The sequence below is a fragment of the Periplaneta americana genome, chromosome 4, assembly GCF_040183065.1.
Source record: "Periplaneta americana isolate PAMFEO1 chromosome 4, P.americana_PAMFEO1_priV1, whole genome shotgun sequence".
Classification (NCBI taxonomy): Eukaryota; Metazoa; Arthropoda; class Insecta; order Blattodea; family Blattidae; genus Periplaneta; species Periplaneta americana.
In genome coordinates, this window is record NC_091120.1 from 145,835,723 (window position 1) to 145,855,685 (window position 19,963).

The following is a 19,963-nucleotide window of genomic DNA, read 5'->3' on the forward strand; positions in this document are numbered from 1 at the left end:
AGAACTCCATAAAACATGAAAATATGTGATACTCAATTTTTGTATTTTGAGCGACAAGATAGCAAAAAAGGATCACTGTGCGACGTCCTCATTTAACCTCTTCTGAACCTGAAGATTCTACGTATATGATTCTACCACTGAGAAACACTCAAACTCATTCAACCAACTTATATAATTTAATGAAAATGCTACATGTTTTCTGTGGCACTTTTCAAGTTTATCAAATAATGATTTACAAAAAAACATCACCTGTGTCCTTATTTTCTTTTCATTTTCAGGTGGAGAATGGTTGTTAAAACACTTTAATACATAGCTCATTAAATGTGTTCCTTTTTTACTTCTACCTTCACTATATTTTTGTCGAAGACTTTCGTACAGTTCTCTCCGAGATTTTCGACATTCCATTATGAACGCGCAAAAGTTTAAAATAAAAGAGATAGTTCATTACTGAGTAACTAAGAAAGTGGTCCGCCATTATGGCTATCTGGATAGCGCGTGCTCTTCCCAAGTGGTCCGATGTTCGATTCCAGGCGTGGGTAATAGAAGAAATTCATCTTCCGTCCACGAGACTGGGTGTTCGTTCGTTTTTGTGTGATTGTCCTGTGATTTCTCTGCGGTGGCCCTGTGCCATGCTAATCCCATGACCAGGGAGACCGGTACTTGTGAGATGTCTAATGTGTGATTCAGTGATTGTCCCTCCCTTACCCACAGTGTCGTGCAAGATGGAAAAGGGGAATGTTAAACCGACTGAGAAAGAAAGAAAGCACTAAAAAAAATGAAATTTGTTACGCAATATAATTACTTAATTATTAAAATCTTCTGAAGTTTAATAAGTAATATTTTTAATTAATATTATACATAACTTTAAACATGCTAAATCTGTGCCAGCTTAACTAAAATGAAGGGTTCAGAACTATAGTGGGCCAAGCGCTATTTACCAAAACCGTAGAAAACAAGGGTTAAAATGAAGTTATTACCATAATTCAATGGCAACATATAGCAAGTAATAGGTATAAAGTATACACAATAAAACTAAATGATATGTCAATCTTCATTAAAATATGGCATTCACTAACTTTAACTCTTGCTTTCTCCGTTTCTAATAAATGGCGCTTGGCTCACTATGGCTCTGGACCCTTCAAATATCTGAGATATATTTAACATAATATTTAAATATCATCAAGGTATGGTGAAGGATTTAAGTACCTTAGAAGTTGAATTAGTGTATTTATAAGTATTTTTGGGTCTGCATTTTCACATCAAAATATTTCAAAGCGGTTTGGACTTCTCATAAAATTCGCTATAATTAAAGATTTTAGTGACATCTAATATATGAAATGTAGCTGTTTTAAATTTAAAATGTTATATTTGTCGCTAGGGCACCAAATCAGTCGCTAGCATAGCTCGAAAACTCGTTAGAACTAGCGACCTTGGCAACACTGTTCTCTGATTGTTTTCTCAGAACTACCAGGGAGTGGCATTTGAAATGCAATAAGAGGACTAGCAGAGTTCGCATACTCCTTCCTGAAGTGAGGGTCGGACGTAAAAATAGGTGGCACTACCTACTGGCTTCTAGGATAATACCTCTGATGAAAGAAGTAACACTTTTCTTCTTTGTTATTTGTTTCAATAGCTATAACGTAAATTAAAAGGATTCTAACTGGAAGCATGTTTTAAATTCATATTTTAAAAAGTAACGGTTAATATTTAGATTAGGAACGCCAGGTGTTTTATGTGGTTGTAAAATTGGAGCTGATCTATTGTTTTGTTTAGTGTTGCCTACACAAAGAATCGAAATGTCGCTACGACCCTGAAGAAATTGCGCTACGTTCAGGTACAGGATTAAAAATGATGTAAAAATAATCTAAGGATACCTTTAAGGGGTTAGGTACAGTTTACAGCAGTAAAATTTTTGGAATTATTCAACATTTTTTTCCTCCACTACTATATCTTGTACAATAATGAAATTGGTATGTATAAAACACTGTCCTTCTGCTATATTAAAAAAATATATATATTTTTACGATTTAGCAGTGATGAAGCGTTTCCCTCACAACTCATAAACTTGTTAACTTTTCATGTTCTCTCTCTTTTATTGCTGAAACTCATGTTTACAATATCATGCTCTTTCAGCTATATTCATTAATAAATTATATATGTATATAATGTATATAATGTTTATGTTAAAAGAAAATACTGATATTTGACCATTTTTTTAAATGAATTAATTTTTTATCTGACAATCTATCAAAGGTAGAGAAGTGATTCTTGCATCATATTGTAGATATGGCATAAATAAAAACACACAAAAAATTTAATCACAGAAGGTTGGATAGTTTTTTAGTTAATGTGGGAAATCTTCATCACTGCACAGTGAACTGAATTTTGAAAAAAAAAATGTAAATATATTTTTTTTAAATCTTGAGTATTGTTTTCATATAGTAGTAGGACAGCGTTTTACACATACTAATTTTCATTATTGTACAAGATATAGTAATAGAGGAAAAAAATGTTGAATATTTTTAAAATTTTACTGCTGTAAGCTGTACCTAACCCCTTAACTGTAAGATTTGCTGTGGATTAAATATGATATAGAAATAATCTTAAGTTACCTTTCACTGTGAGATTTGAAGTGGATTAAAATTAATATAAAAATAATTTTAAGATACCTTTCACTGTGAGATTTGCTGTGGGGTAAAAATGATATAAAGATACCTTTCTCTGTAAGATTTGCTTTGGATTAAAAATGATATAAAAATAATCTAAAGATACCTTTCACTGTGAGATTTGCTTTGGATTAAAAATGATACAAAAATAATATAAAGATACCTTTCACTGTGAGATTTGCTGTGGATTAAAATGATACAAAAATAATCTAAAGATACCTTTCACTGTGAGATTTGCTGCGGATTAAAATGATATAAAATAATCTAAAGATATCTTTTACTAAGAAATTTGCTGTGGATTAAAATGACCTTTTGTGAGATTTGCTGTGGATTAAAATTATATAAAAATAATCTAAAGATACCTTTTACTGTGAGATTTTCTGTATTTATTAGAGCAGGTGGAACTTGAAGGTAAAAATGACTATATTAATACCATTTGTGAACTATAAAAGTAATGCAACGCGGTGACCGAAGGATGAAGCTAATCTCCGGACGATCGATGGTATGATTTCACTATTTTCCAAACTGATACATACTTCTTCCATACCTATTGATAAGAGCAGGGCTAGGTATTTTTTTTAATAAAATTAGCGATAAACACGATATGTGATAGAGAGATGCACCAAGAAATATATGCAGGCTTTGCAAAAATTATAGATAACATCAGTGATTTATGACAGTAATTTTTTCGTGAGTTTTCGCGAGCCACGGTGTAGATCAGGCAGTAGCGCATTTGCCTCTTGATTCCGAGTGACGCTCGATTCCTGTTTGGAGCTGATTACCTGTTGGAGGTCGTTTTTAGGTTATTTCCCCAACCGTTAGGCGAATGAGAAGTAATTATAGCGAATCCTGGCCTCATCTCGCCAAATACCATCTCACCATCACTAATTCCATCGACGCTAAATAACCCAGTATAGCATCTTTAAATAACCAAGTAAAAAACCCTGAAATTTTTTTTCAGTTTCTGCGAACAATCTTCATTTCTGCGATAAAAATGAGAAATAACTTAAAAAAAAATAGTTTAAAGAGCTACAGCTTTTTTTTAATAAGGAGAAGGGACCCGAAGGCTTACACTGCAGCCTGAGGTTTATTATGCTTATTACCACTTCTGTGAATGATACTTATAGCCCAACGGATGCGCTCTTGTAAAGTAGGGCCTACAGCACGTCACACCGTGAACTTAACCCAGGCTGTGATATGGATGATGATATCCTATAAGACTGTTGATGATTGGATTTTTGTATAGAACTGATTTAAGTAACAATAAGGCTGATTCACAAAGATTATTATTATTATTATTATTATTGCTATTATTATTATTATTATTATTATTATTATTATTATTATTATTATTATTATTATTCCCCTGAAGATTGCACCGCACGCAGCCTGAGGATTGTTGTTCTTACCTCCTTTTTGATAGAGATAATTGTTCTTTCAAGTCCATAGAACTGCACTCCAATGAGTATCGTGATTCACTGTTTGGTGCCGTCTACCGACCGATTTAGCTACACATCACAAATTTCCGACGGAGTCCGCTACGAAAGCAACGTCTCCCTGGGAGTCGAGTAGCGGCTCACCGTAAAAATAATATGTGAAGCGCTGTTCACATACACAAATGCATGAACAGTTTTACCAATATAATGAGTAGGCCTACTATTCGTAAACAACATATAATTTTACTTGTTCTAGAACACATGCAAACAGGGAAATTAATTTATTTCAGGACTCGCCCAATTTCTTGCATACCAAGTCAATTCTCCTATCTTTTAAAACAACAAACCTGTCGATGATGTCTTCATAAAATGTCTGAGTTTAACTGAGGGTGGACAGTATGTTTCTATGCAAAGCTTTGAGGCTAATGATGAAAGTCTCTCCTGTGATGCAGAGACCTGCATCAGAGCGAGCGCGGGATATCGTTATCAGTCCAGGAAGGCACTGATGGAATGACTAGCGATCATCTACGAATATTTCCGATAAATCACGAAGTAAAGAAACACACCGAGCGATCGGGTCTGAGGACGAGCGCTCGGTGTTCATGAGTGCTCTTCCGGTAGCAGTAAGCAGTAGGTGAATTGAAGGCTTGTCTAATCAGTACGTTTCATCAAAACGAATGTTGAAGATGATTCAATAGTATCGACGTCGATCTCAAGCAGATGCTCGGACACCGTCTCTGTTGATGGTAAAAGATTACAAGACACGATGTCGAAAGTATATACCGAAAATAAAATTAAATTAGCAGAGTCAGAGTATTGGAAAAAAGGGAAAGCAGTTACTAGCTCTGCTTGGACTAAATTCAGAGAAGTAAGGGACAAGAATACCTTAAAGTACATAGGATTGTCCACACCAGGTGGCCCGGGTTCGAATCCTGGTCGGGGCAAGTTACCTGGTTGACGTTTTTTCCGGGGTTTTCCCTCAACCCAATACGAGCAAATGCTGGGTAACTTTCGGTGCTGGACCCCGGACTTATTTCACTGGCATTATCACCTTCATTTCATTCAAACGCTAAATAACCTAAGCGTCGTAAAATAACCTACTAAAATAAAAAATAAAACTATTCCCAAGTTAGTATGAGTAGAGTTCATACTACATCCGAGATGAAACAAAATATATCGCTACTAATTTATTATTTGCATTTCATACATCGATAGACATTTTTAGTCTTTCTGTTTTATATACGTTTTATAGTAATATAACAAAACATTTCATTTGCATTTACAGTAATTATCACGATTAATTGTTAAACTAAGTAGGAATGAAATTTATGTATACAGAAAATCATTTCAGGCCATTTCAATCTAAACAAAGAAAAATGTGTAATTAATTAAATTTCCACTAAATATATATAATTGTTGAGAACAATCGAATGATTTCTATAATGATTATTCCATTGTAGGATGAAATCATTCGAATGCATGAATGAATTGTTCAATAAAATTGCAGTATGTTGATTACTCATTCTATACGTAGGTCTATAGTCTGAGAGCAGCGCTCTTTTTTCTTATCGCCATGTAGGTCAGGTGTTTAATTTAATGAAGATCAGGGTCAGATTCTGGGGCTGTTAGAAGAGTCAGTACGCAACACCCACACAGAACATTCAAAGCTTATCATTCTATTGTTGCGTCATATGATTCTGAACTCGAAGCTCTTATCATTATCATAAAATGGAACATATTCTGTTATGCGAGTGCATATTTTGTATAACTTCATACGGCTTGTTGTGGTGGTAAGCAAAGTTAATGAATAATCGAGTGATATTGTGAATATTTCTATTATTTCTAATGGTTTTGATAATCAAATAATTCGAATGAATTCATTCGATTTCTACCAATACTGCATTACGTAGTACTGTAGCATACTGCTTCGCATAAAGTCGTTGAAGCGAGCGCTCGTTCTGACAGGGGAGCGATCCCCCGGGCGATCTCGAGCGAGCGGAGGCCAAACCCGAGCTCGAGCGATTACACACGAAGAGCATTCGGTAAAACCGATCTCAGATATCGTTAAGCATCGCTCTCTTGCAGGTCTCTGCTGTGATGTAGCATTCCGAGTGAAATTTTCAATCTTTTCAAACAGAAAAGCTTCGTTCATCGCAAGAATTTTTTAAAGTTATTTTATACAACTTCTCTATTTTCTTAGCACTTTTTAAAACAAAGAACAAATGGAACTGTAGGTCGTCCAGAATTGAAAACATCTTTTTATCCTCATATTCAAGTATAAAAACGGCATTTCTAATACATTACAAACCGTGTCATTTTCGGGATACATATTTCGCACTTATTTATCAATATTTTCAATCTACTGGTACCTAAGTATTTGTATAACAATAATAATAATAATAATAATAATAATAATGGTTTATTTTAACTGGCAGAGTTAAGGCCATTCGGCCTTCTCTTCCACTCAACCAGTACTACAATGCTGTGAATATAACATAATTAATACAATACAATACAATTCAAAGCAATACAATACTACAATAAAAGACAATATAATACATAATTAATATAATACAATGACAATTCTTTTCATCTTCACAACACCAATAATATAATTATGTAATAATAATAATAATAATAATAATAATTATAGCACTATAGTGATTAAACATATAACATACACTATGATACAGTATTAATACACAATACACTTATCACTAATATACTCTAAATACATTAAATAATAAGTTGATATACGTACACAGTATTAAACTACATGCGTATATTTACGCGCGCGTTAAACTTTCAAATACAAAATCAGAAACATACTTCACTCATACAATATTTCTTTAGTGCGTGACGTCACATTGCCATGGAAACCAAGTGCTGTATGAGAATGGGAACCGAAATAATTTCACTTCTACACTATTGTAAGTTCCAATAGACATCGCTCAGCGCTCCTAACGGTTGACATTATTCTATTCAGCGTATGGTTACAGGTACTATTTATACAGGGACATCATTTTATTTTTACTTCAATTTTTATTGTACCTGAGTTTTGGAATGTACTTCACTCCCACCCCTTCTACTAGTAAACTTCCAATCGTTCACGACACAGAGCCGAGGGCGCGTAAGCAGTACCGAGTTACTGAGTATAGTACGTTTCAGAAATATGTTCGCGTTTTCCAGTGACGAAAGAGCTTTCAATATTGAATCATATTTTTCGTACGGGTACTGTCGTCCGTTTCCCTATATAGCATCCCGGTTTCCCCCACCTGCTTCTGTTCGCCCGTTTGTAAAGTCTAGTAGCTGGGCTATCTTAGCTCTTTTCTGAAAACATTAATTTCTGTTAGGAATTGGACGTCTACGAAATATTATTCAAGTGTTTAAAATAACTTAAATAAAAGGGCCTCCTTAAGTAATTAACTGTCACGTGATTTCCCCCCCCCTTTCTACAACCCTGCGACAAAACCACTTGAACGGACAGTAGATAGCATTTCTGAGTGATTTTATCTTTTCGGATCGGGCAGAAGTGAAGATTGAATTTACAGTACGTAAGGTACTCTTTTATAGAGTAGGTACAGAATTATTTCAACATGAGTTACTCGTACGAAGGACGAAACTGGTAATTGGAATTAGGTACAATAGTCTATAGTGCGATAATATGCACAAAAGAACTGAAGCCTGTATCGAAATGAACGGCCACCATTTTCTAAAATGTGTTTAAATATCCATATTATAATTATTTTTCAATTTAACTTCATTCTCTATATAGTACGCTAATGTGCTGTAACAGTACAATATACACTGCATAATTAATACTTCCGAATGGATAGCTCAATTCGTGTGTAAAACACTAAGTGTTAATACAGTACTGTATTTTGATTAAACAAAAACCTAATGAAAATTATCAAACTCAAAATTGCGATATTTCCTAGTTTACATAAATGGATGAACCACTTTTCTTCCCTCCTATACCTAGTAAAGTGATTTGTATTTTACGCCAGTATCATCGAACTCCGTCGTGGAAGGGGTAGCAAACGGTGTTTCCTGTTTCAATCGTTAATAGAAAGTTATAGCCAGGTTAATATTAAAAATGTTAGTAAAAATAAAATGATGTCCCTGTACAACTAAACACTGTTCATAACGACTGAAATGAAAACTTTTTTTTTTATTTTAGAAATACAGTGCCGTTAATAACTACAATTTATTATTAATACGAAATAAAATTGTGTTTTACTCGTAATGTGAAGTGCCACTTCACCTACTTCACATGAATAACCGCCGTTGCCTGGGACTTTGCAACTTCCTCAGATCGATGTCATCTGTATACATAAATCACGGTATTACAGAGTGACCCAGCCAGGGCTAGACTCCTAACCGCATTTACGGCGGATGATTCATACATAAAGACGCTACCATACGTAAGCAGGGGATTCGTTCCGCGTGTTTGCGGTTAGTATTGCGAAATGATATGACCCGTTCAGAGCAGAAGTGGTGTAAGTCAAAATTGGGTAATGAGGTTTAAAGTAAAAATTCTGTAAAATACAGCGCAAAGTAGCAATTAATATGTTCTTCATGCTATCCACTGACTGCTAATAGTTTAAATAAATTGAATATTATTTGCTACTTTGCGCTATATTTTACAGAATGTTTACTTTAACCCTCATTACCCATTTCTGACTTACACCACTTCTGTTCTCAAGTCTCATATATGTACCGAATTCACAATTCATGTTCGAAATGACTTCCTTTTGTTATCTGGCAGGCTGCACATCTCGTGAAGATATGTCCAGCAACTCCCCGCCGTTCGTTCTCCGAAATGGCTCGAATTTCTTGTCGGATATTTTGTTTCAGTTCCTCAAGTGAATTAGAATTATTTGCATAAACTTTACTTTTAACCACTGAAGTGGAACCATGCTTCGTCACTATACAAAGTTACGGTGCGGTCAAGTAGTCCATCATACACTGACTATCGGAATCACATGCAAAACCTAAGTCTGCTCTGATAGTCGGGTTCCGTTAAACTCTGAACTACACGAATTTTGTAAGGTTTTAATATTAATTGTTTCGTATCTCTTATCACTGAAGACTGTGATACCCCTACCTGCTTAGCTACACGACGGGATGATGTCGTAGGGCTTCTCTCTAGTCGGTGGCCAATTTCATCTAACATCTCAGTGAGAACACTCTTCACACATGTTCGTTTCTTATCCAATATTGATCCATTTGTACGAATGTTCTCCACTAAATTGTAAATCATTGCTTTGGAAGACTCTGGCGAATCAGGGAATGACTGACGGAAGTTTGTTACAACTGTTCTCCAAGATTCGTGTTTCACACAGTTGTAAATAAACACACGTTTTTCAAGGTTCTATTTCGTAATGAACACACTACTACTCTCTAAATGTACGGTATACCGCTGCACGCTCACTGTGTGAACGTGTTTACGTAACTAAACACGAAACGTACGCGAGCAAGAGGTCTGATCACTGCGGAGTCGCAGCAGTTACTACGCATACGACTTTCAGCTGACGCCGGTCTAGCCCTGGCTGACTCACTCTCTACATCACGGTACTGCATTCTCGGTCGACTATTCAAATGTGATAGGTGATAGATGAAGTTGAAATATTAATGAAAGCGAAATGATCCGTGGTCCAATGCCGAAAGTTATACAGCAATTCAGTTTGTTGAGGGGGGGGGGGGAACAGTGTTTTAACTCGGGCCCGCTTATTTCACAGTCAAACATGCTAACCGTCATTCCACAGATATAAACGTTTCTATGATTACCTTATTTTATTTGAAATATAGAGTTAAAGAAATACCTTAACCATTTTCGAGCAAGTCATGATTTTGTATTACTTTTGAAATAAAACTTAATTACGAGATCTCAGATTTCACTGCGATTGTGCTCGAAAGCATATTGATGGTGTTTTCCCTAACGTTGAAACCTGTAAGCAGTTGGGGAACGTTGGAGAAGTTCCAGTACATTGTGAATTACCCAAAAGTCTGCTTCTGTAAAATAACTTAATAACTCACTAAAATTATTATCCATGGTAGGGTAGACCGGGGTAATTTTAAACACTTTTCACTGATTTCAAATATATTTCAACATTAGACAATCCTCAGTAACGGTAAGCATTACAAAGAAACATTGTGTTATTTTTAGATCTTTCTTTCCCTGAAAATGGGTTTAAAATACTAAGGTTGACTTTTTTCATCTTTTAATTGCTAGTTTACACTTACTCCTCCTGTTTACATTTACCCCTTCGAGAGGGGGTAATTGTAAACACCAATTTTCGCACGGACTATCAGACACTGAACATTTTTTGTTCTGTTTCAGAAGAAAGAGTTGTACTCCTTCCAACTCCAATTTTGGTCACTGGTAAATTTCGTCCCTTTAACCTATGAAATATGACGAGCTTCACGATAACTGTAGTTACTATTTTTCACATCTGTAATAACCCCCAAACAACTAAAACTATGGGGCAAATGTAAACACGTCATAATTTAATGAACTGAGGTTATGGGAGATCTCAAAACCATTGTAATAAATGTTAACTACTATATATTACTCATAAAAACAACATATTCTAAAAAAAATAGCACTGTACGTTTACTTACGATGACAAAAATGAAGGTGAAGCAAAATTCTTTCTCAACTTTTTTTTGTAGACTCTTACAAAATATTCGTTCACAACTAAGCAGTTACTCCTATTCGGCTCTAAACTCCTTTGTAGGTTAGCCAATGTTAATTTAAATATTCCCCAGAATTAAAATTTTTATATTGACAGTTTTGTATTTCTCACAGCATTTGTTTACAATTACCCCCTGTTTACAATTACCCTCTTCTACCCTACATCATTCTCGGTTGAACTGAATCGGAAGCGGATAATAACAAAATACGTGAAATATTTTAGAAGAAATAGTTGTACTGTACGTAAACATACCAGTTTATTATCCGGGTTGCAGAAAATGTAAGTTTTCATGAAATTCTCGAAATCTGTTTTTTTTTATTGTAATAATTTCTTCCTATAATAATATAGTTCACCCAGTTTATCATGTTTTTCGTTTTCCTTTTCTTCTAGTTAGAAGCATTTCGCTTCTTCCATTAAATGGCTTCAGACGCTGGACGTTCCTTGAATGGGGAAGAGGATGTGCGAGATCAAGACCAGGAGATAGAAGTGGTTAGAATGATTCAAGAGGAAAATGAATTACTGGCTCAAGAAAATATCATACGCGCGCTTCATATTTACCAACAAGAACTCCAGGAAATGCACTCAGCGATATTTCAAAACGATAATGTAACTACAGAGATGTTTGACAGAGCTGCACGCTTGCATGATAAATATGTGAAGACTAGAGAGGATTTGCGTAAGGAGGAATTGTTATATTCACAATTATTGGCAAGAATGCATCACACCAAATCTGAAATAGAAAATACAAACAATCAAAGATCACAGAATAGAATTGAAATTAATGAAAATGTGACTACAGATTCTGACACTGATGATAACAAGTGGTATTGTGTAGAAATAACGCGGGAAATACAGCCTGGAACGAATGTAGCAGCACGCGGTAAGTCTATATTCTGATTACTCGTGTTATGTTTAATTTCTTACCTGCGAGTCTCCCTTCGAGGAAATTTTATAATCATTTCTACAGAAAAGGTGGCCGGCTAGCTCTGTTGGTAGAACAAGTGAGTGCATACTAGTTTGGTCCCATCAGATAGGCCTACACACCTGAACGATATAGTACTAATTCGGTCCGGGGTTCAGAAAGGTACAATACTAATTCGGTCCGAACTATGCAGGTATAGACAAATTATACAGGGTGTTTTCAAGGTGGTGTTACAAACTTTCAGGGATGATGGCGAAGGGCACATGTATAAATTTGAGATAAAGAACCATGGTGCGGAAATGACGTGAGTCGAAAGTTATAAGCAAAAATAGTTGTGTGGAAATGGAATTGTAATTTCGCACCACGTGCCCTCCTTCCCTTAACCTTTGGAACAGTCGTGGAAAAATGATATGGGCCAGATGTCTCCTACGTGGGTATACTTGCACCCAATACAATCTTTGAGCTTGTCTACTGTTCCCATTGGCTCATCCGTATTCGAAAATCAGGTCTGCTTATTCCGCTTTCGTGTTCCTCCATTTCACTAGGACTAATCGACTGGACACCGCAACTTGTACACATACACTGCTGTCTACAGACGTGCATATCAGGACCGACCATGTCCGTTACACATTACGCCAACTGCATTGCTTTACTGTAGTTTCCTCAGACAGCGCACTGAATGGAATACTGTAAGTAGACAACGTAAACAACATGAATACAGTATGTGTAAGATGTACAGATAAATACACATAAATAAGGTATACAGAGGAAGAAAATTATTTCATTTCCACACAACTATTTTTGCTTGTAACTTTCGACTCGGTCATTTCCGGACCAGGGTTCCTTATCTCAAATTGATACATGTGCCCTTCGCCATCATCCCTGAAAGTTTGTAACACCACCTCGGAAACAGCCTGTATGTCAAAGAGACTATATTAATAGGCTCCGTATTCCAGCTACCTATAAACTGGAATGAAGTTGCCTTATTCGAAGTATAGACCTATGTGGCGTCACAGCTCAGGTACAGGTACGTTCATATACAAAAGAGTTCCGCATCCTCTGCCCTCTTCCTCTAGAACAGTAGTCGTCAGCACTCGCTGAAATGGGTAGAGTGCATGCAGGGTAAGGAACTCTGCTCCGTCGTGCACAAGGGATAGAGAGACAGCATACCCGCCAGCAGCGACGATTGCACGCTAGGGCTGTGTCTTGTCCGCGGGTAAGGGACGCTAGTCCGAGCGTGCAGTGTTTTGATGACCGCTGCTCTAGAAAATCAAAACAGGGACACAGTCATAGTGAGTAGTCTTATCGATCACTGCTCTTACTAGTCGTATTATTTAAATAAGTACATCTTTGTGGCTGATTGGAGGTTCATTCAAGAGGTAAAATGCCTTATAATAATAATAATAATAATAATAATAATAATAATAATAATAATAATAATAATAATGATTTATTTTAGCTGGCAGAGTTAAGGCCGTAAGGCCGTAGCGCGCTCAAGCGTGTAATATTGCAGGGCATAGTTGAGGATATTTAAACTAATATTTTCACTGTCAATGTAGACAACATTACATATAAATTGTGTAAAATAAATGTAAAAGTGACAAAAACAGTACACTGAAAGGCACTGCAATACCAAAAGGCACGTGTCGAACGTAATACAAAAGAAACAGTACCATCAGAATCTTAAATTTATGAAGATATTAACTCAAACATGGATTTATGTAGCCTATTATGATGTTCAATACCAACATCCTAATTAATAAACTAAATAATCTATATTTTAGGGAATTTCTAGAAAAAGTACATAGAAAATCTGTGGGTTTTCAGTGATAAGCAACATGCAATATCCTAATGAATCACGAAAAAAAATATCAGACAATATAAATATCTTGTACTACATCATGCACCAATGACGTCATGTGCTATTTGAAGAATTTCTTTAGATATAAAATAATTTCAAGTGACATCTGCATATGTTCAAGTTCCGTAATTTACGAATGCATGTTATTATTCACTGCAAAGACCACGACGAAAATGAACATCACGGCTCAAGCATGTATTTACTAGTATAGCTTCAAAATGTTGGGAGTTGACTGTACTCCACGAATACACAGCGACGACGTGTTTGTTTATATCCTTATCCGTTGCATTACCTGTGTTCAGCGTACTATATACCCAATATGTCTTCAACTTCAGTCTTTAGGTAGCTGGAATACAGATCCTATATATTAACAAAGTGACTGAAGACTTGATGAGCATTCAACCCCAAAATGAAGAATTGCAGGAATTTACCGATTATGTGCTAGAGGAGTACATCCGATACTATATAAGTACGGTACAACGTCTTTGAGTACCGGTACGTCAAGCCTAATGCTACTTTCCGCGCTGCGACAGAAATAACAACAAACAGCTGTGAATCGTTCCATGCAAAGTTAAAAAAAACCTCAGCCAGGTAAATTGCCCCGACCGGGAATCGAACCCGGGCCACCTAGTTTCGCGGCCAGATGCGCTAACCGCTATTCAACAGATGTGGACGGGCTCATCAGTCACTTAGCCTTAGCCAAGCCAGATTTTGGAAAGACAGGGAAACATGGTCATACTTACGAATATTGCAAATATAACAGATGCACGCATTATGCAAACGTTGTAGCTTGCTGCTCAAATTTGCATTTAGGATACTTAATATAATATCGCAGCAGTCGAAGTGTGGCATCACGAGTGTTTGTACAAGGATTAATTTTAATTTATCAGGAAGAAAGTGCTTCAGTCGCATTAATGAGTGAATAATAGAGCATATATTCTTTTAGTAGTGTTATTCAGTTGTTCATTCCATTCCAGGTGACAATCCATGTAAGCTTAAATGCCAAGGTTCTTCACAGTCGAGCTGTATGGAATAATAGTATTATTTACAATTATCGGTGGCAAATTTTGTTTGTCACACTTCGACCTTTGATGTTCTATTATGATAGCCTGCGATTTACTTGCATTTAAATTAAGTCCTGCGTTTTCGACAAAAAGATATTGAATTATCAAGTGACCATTAACTTTAGTTATAGCATCATTTATATAGTTAGATCGAGTATGCAGATATATTTGTATGCTGCTGCTGTCCACAAAATCCCTTCATTCGTTAAATGTAGTGACAGTTCGAGCTTTTCTCTAAAGTGAGAACTCAGCGAGCAACTATTGATGTAAATATCACTTTTCAGGATGCGATAGTCATGGACACGGTACTTCAGATACCTCTCAGTACGACATTCCAACTGTCCGGGTATTGGACGATTCAGATTTTTGTGCAGTCGACGGTCCAAGTACCTCGGCATTCGGCGCACCAGGTTTACGGTCGTCTCACGTTCGACGTACATTGTCATCCGGTTCTCCAGGTTCATTGGCATCTAGCGCTGCACATACAGTGACATCTGGCACTCTAAATACAATGGCATCCGACGCTTCACATAGAGTGAGGCATGCTACACCAGATACAGTGATATCCAACACCTCACATAGAGCGAGAGCGGGAACTCCAGAGACGTCATCCGACGCTTCTTATAGAGTGAGAGCAGACACTCCAGAAGCAATCAACGCTTCACATAGAGTAAGAGCCGACAGTCCAGGTTTCTTTATAGTGCGTCCCCGGGAAAGTTCTTTTGAGAGATTCCACGGCATTACACCAAACAGAGGTAACTTCCACAATTCTGTTAATCACTAACAAAGTAGTCTTGATTCCAATGGTCAATCAAAAGGGTCTAGAGCAGTCCTGGGCACAACGGGTATGTGGAACAGAACTCTGAAACCCTGACCATGTCCTTTTCGCTTAAACTGCTTTATAAACAAACCCAGTAGGCACTGTGCATACGAAGTGATGGATATCAGGCGAGCATCGACAGACGAAAGTTCGTGAAAGCTATGATGCTTGCCTTATAAAATATCAACATCTTAGGTTATTTAGCGTCTGAACGAGATGAAGGTGATAATTCCGCTGAAATGAGTCAGAGGTCCAGCACCGAAAGTTATCCAGCATTTGCTCATATTGGGAAAACCCCCGGAAAAAACCTCAACCAGGTATCTTTCCCCAACCGGGAATCGAACCCGAGCCACCTAGTTTCGCGGCCGGACGCACTAACCGTTATTTCACAGGCGTGGACGGGCTTATCGATCACTTAGCCTTAGTCAAGACAGATTTTGGAAAGATAGGGAAACATGATCATACTTACAAATATTGCAAATATAACGGACGCACGCAATATGCAAACGTTGTAGCCTGCTGCTCAAATTTGCATTTGGGTTACTTAATATAATATCGCAGTAGTCGAAGTGTGGCATCACGAGTGTTTGTACAAGGATTAATATTAATTTATCAGGAAGAAAGTGCTTCAGTCGCATTAATGAGTAACTAATACAAAATATTTTTTCAGAAGTGTGATTCACTTTTTCATTCCATTCCAGGTGACAATCCATATAAGCTTAAATGCCAAGGTTCTTCACAGTCGAGCTGTATGGAATAATAGTATTATTTACAATTATCGGTGGCAAATTTTGTTTGTCACACTTCGACCTTTGATGTTCTATAAAGATAACCTGCGATTTACTTGCATTTAAATTCAGTCCTGCGTTTTCGACCAGAAGGATATTGAATTCAAGTGATCATTAACTTTAGTTATATCGTCATTTATGTAGTTAGATCGAGTATCCAGATAGATTTGTATGCTGCTGCTGTCCACAAAATCCCTTCATTCGTTAAATGTAGTGACAGTTCGAACTTTTCTCTAAGGTGAGAACTCAGCGAGCAACTATTGATGTAAATATCACTTTTCAGGATGTGATAGTCATGGACACGGTACTTCAGATACCTCTCAGTACGACAATCCAACTGTCGAGATATTGGAGTATTCAGATTTTTGTGCAGTCGACGGTCCAAGTACCTCGGCATCCGGCCCACGAGGTTTACAGTCGTTTCACGTTCGACGTATATTGCCATCCGGTTCTCCAGGTTCATTGGCATCTGGCGCTCCACATACAGTGACATCTGGTACTCTAAATACAATGGCATCCGACGCTTCACATAGAGTGAGGCATGCTACACCAGATACAGTGATATCCAACACCTCACATAGAGCGAGAGCGGGAACTCCAGAGACGTCATCCGACGCTTCTTATAGAGTGAGAGCAGACACTCCAGAAGCAATCAACGCTTCACATAGAGTAAGAGCCGACAGTCCAGGTTTCTTTATAGTGCGTCCCCGGGAAAGTTCTTTTGAGAGATTCCACGGCATTACACCAAACAGAGGTAACTTCCACAATTCTGTTAATCACTAACAAAGTAGTCTTGATTCCAATGGTCAATCAAAAGGGTCTAGTGCAGATCTGGGCACAACAGGGAGTGTGGAACTCTGAAACCCCCACCCATGTCCTTTTCGCTTAAACTGCCTTATAAACAAATACAGTAGGGTCATTCCGTGCAAAAAAGGTATGCTTTTGAACCATCATGTCTCAAAAGTTAAAAATATTATAGTAGATTATTTTGTATGTTCTAAATATTAATTTCAAGTAATATTATATTTATATCCTTCATAGTTTGGCAGCAATCAGCATTTAAAATATTGGTTTAACAAAGAACACGGTTTCATTCATTGTACTTTTCTTACTATGTAAAATCAGATGGAGAAGTGATTTCAGTACAATTCTAAAGAGGAGAGCCTTGTTTATAAATTCTCTGAAAATAAAAAAAAAATGTATAATTTTTTAACTAGTTACCCTCCGTAAAATAATTTAAAATAATGTAGAACACAAAATACAATTCAATTTTACAGACGAAAAACATGTGTTTAAGTCCACACCTGTGGAGTAACGGTCAGCGCGTCTGGCCGCGAAACCAGGTGGCCCGGGTTCGAATCCCGGTCGGGGCAAGTTACCTGGTTGAGGTTTTTTCCGGGGTTTTCCCTCAATCCAATACGAGCAAATGCTGGGTAACTTTCGGTGCTGGACCCCGGACTCATTTCACCGGCATTATCACCTTCATATCATTCAGACGCTAAATAACCTAGATGTTGATACAGCGTCGTAAAATAACCAAATAAAATAAAATAAAAAATAAACATGTGTTTAATTCTTTAGGGTATATTGATTCCATTGTGAAAATTTCAGAATGTTGACTTAAATTTGTCAGTTTTAATAAAAATAACTCACCGGAACAAAGGAGCTCAGCAGATGGGCTCTCCCGTCGTACAAAATGTTGCGCGATGAGATAGTCATCGTTAAAAAGTCGATCGCGACATAGTCATCGTTAAAAAGTCGATCGCGACCGCTGCGACCGTCACACAGAGCAAGCAATTTTCAACCGTCAGAACAAAAATTAATAATTTTATTAATCTAATTATTCATAGATTTTTCAGATAACGTCATAAAACTTGAGAGATGGATTAAGAATAAGATTTTCTTCAATACGAATGAAATTCGCATTAATTTAAATTGGCGCATTCGAATGTAAAACTATTTATTTTTTTCAATCAGGTGTTTTTATGAGCATCCCTTAATATTATTCGAATTAGTCTTTAAGGTATTAAAATATGGTTGTTCAGGTTTACAATGGCGTCTCTTTAGTTTCGGTGGTACTTCATGTAGGGTGTCTAAAATATTTCATATTATGAATAGCATGTAACTGCCACCCATTTTTCGGTCATCCGTATGACTAAAATATTAATGATATGGCGGTCATAGTAGACAGTTTAATTTATTTTCATAATAACATTATTATATTAAAAACCCAAAAAAATTCATGACATTACTGGCATATTCTTAAAATTTTGTATGGAATGACCCAGTAGGCACTATGCATCAGTGATGGATTTCAGGTGAGCAAAGAGACGAAATTTCGTGAAAGCTATGATGCTCTCCTTTTAAAATCCGTCACTGAGTAATGCTTACCTGCCTGTCTACTCGTCGCACACGGGGAAGGTGGAGTGGGAAGTTAAGGGTAAATCTGCAGTGACTGAATTAAGTTATTTGTGCCCAGGCCTGGTCCTAGTGAGTAATCCTTTTGCAGATTTTGTGGAATTCGTGCCTTTATTTATTTTTTCCTACTGAAGACAATGTTGTCTGTTATACTAACAGTAGATTATTTTATCTATTGCATGGTCTAATTTATATTTCTCTTCTATATATTGGTCTGTATTTTTGGAATGTTTTGTGAATTCCAGCACTTGTCTTGTCTGAATGTTGCATCCATATTTATGTGAAGATATATTTAAATTATAGTGCAATTTTGAAGTCATATAATACAACAATTATCGCTCTGCCCGCGAAAAATACACAATCACGCTTTGTAAAAACAGGTAAAATTGGATTTACAGTGATGTAGTGACAGCAGTAACCACTAGAGTCTGGATTAATATGCAAACTGCATTTTGCAAGCAAACTAATTTAACACACGCAAACAAGGTTTTATTCTATTATCACGACAACCATTTTGTTATTGCATATGATTGCATATTTTAAGATTTATTTACACCGCATGCATATTTTCTTATTTTGATATAAAGTTTGCATATTCTGATATATATTTTTTTCTTTTGTAATACAAAAAATTGCATATTCAGCAATTCTCCGAAGCTTTAATGAATAAGGAATTATTCACGTCCTGGGAAAACGCGCCATTTTGCGTAGCTCATTTTAGTACCACGTGAGAAAGTATATATGCAACAATAAAAAAATGAAAGCACAATCTCCTCCATTGCAAGACTCCTTGTCCTTAGTTCAAAACGTTATTTATGCTTTCATCCCTGAAACATATTGAATTACAAAATACGTTGATGAAAAACTTCAGTCATTGCTTGCAAAAAAATTCTGGATACCGTTCTGTTTGTAAAAATAGCAAAATTGTTACGTAGTTGTACAGCAAAATTAGGAAAGGAGTTGTTGACACAAGAAAAAATACGAATTTTATCTAATGTGACTTTTTTAACTTGGTTATATAACGACGCTGTATTAACTAGTAGGTCATTTAGCGTCGATGAAATTGGTGCTAGCGAGATGGTATTAGGTGAGGTGAGGCCGAGGATTCGCAATAGATTACCCGACATTCGCCTTACGGTTGAGGAAAACCTCAGAAAAACCAAGCGGATCATGTAATTTTGATTTCTTATGATGTGGAGAAGTCATTTTCAAAATCTGATTAGGCGTAGGAGCTTCACTACGGAAAACATGAAGATGACATTCATCGATTCCTGCAATTCTCAGTTTTAA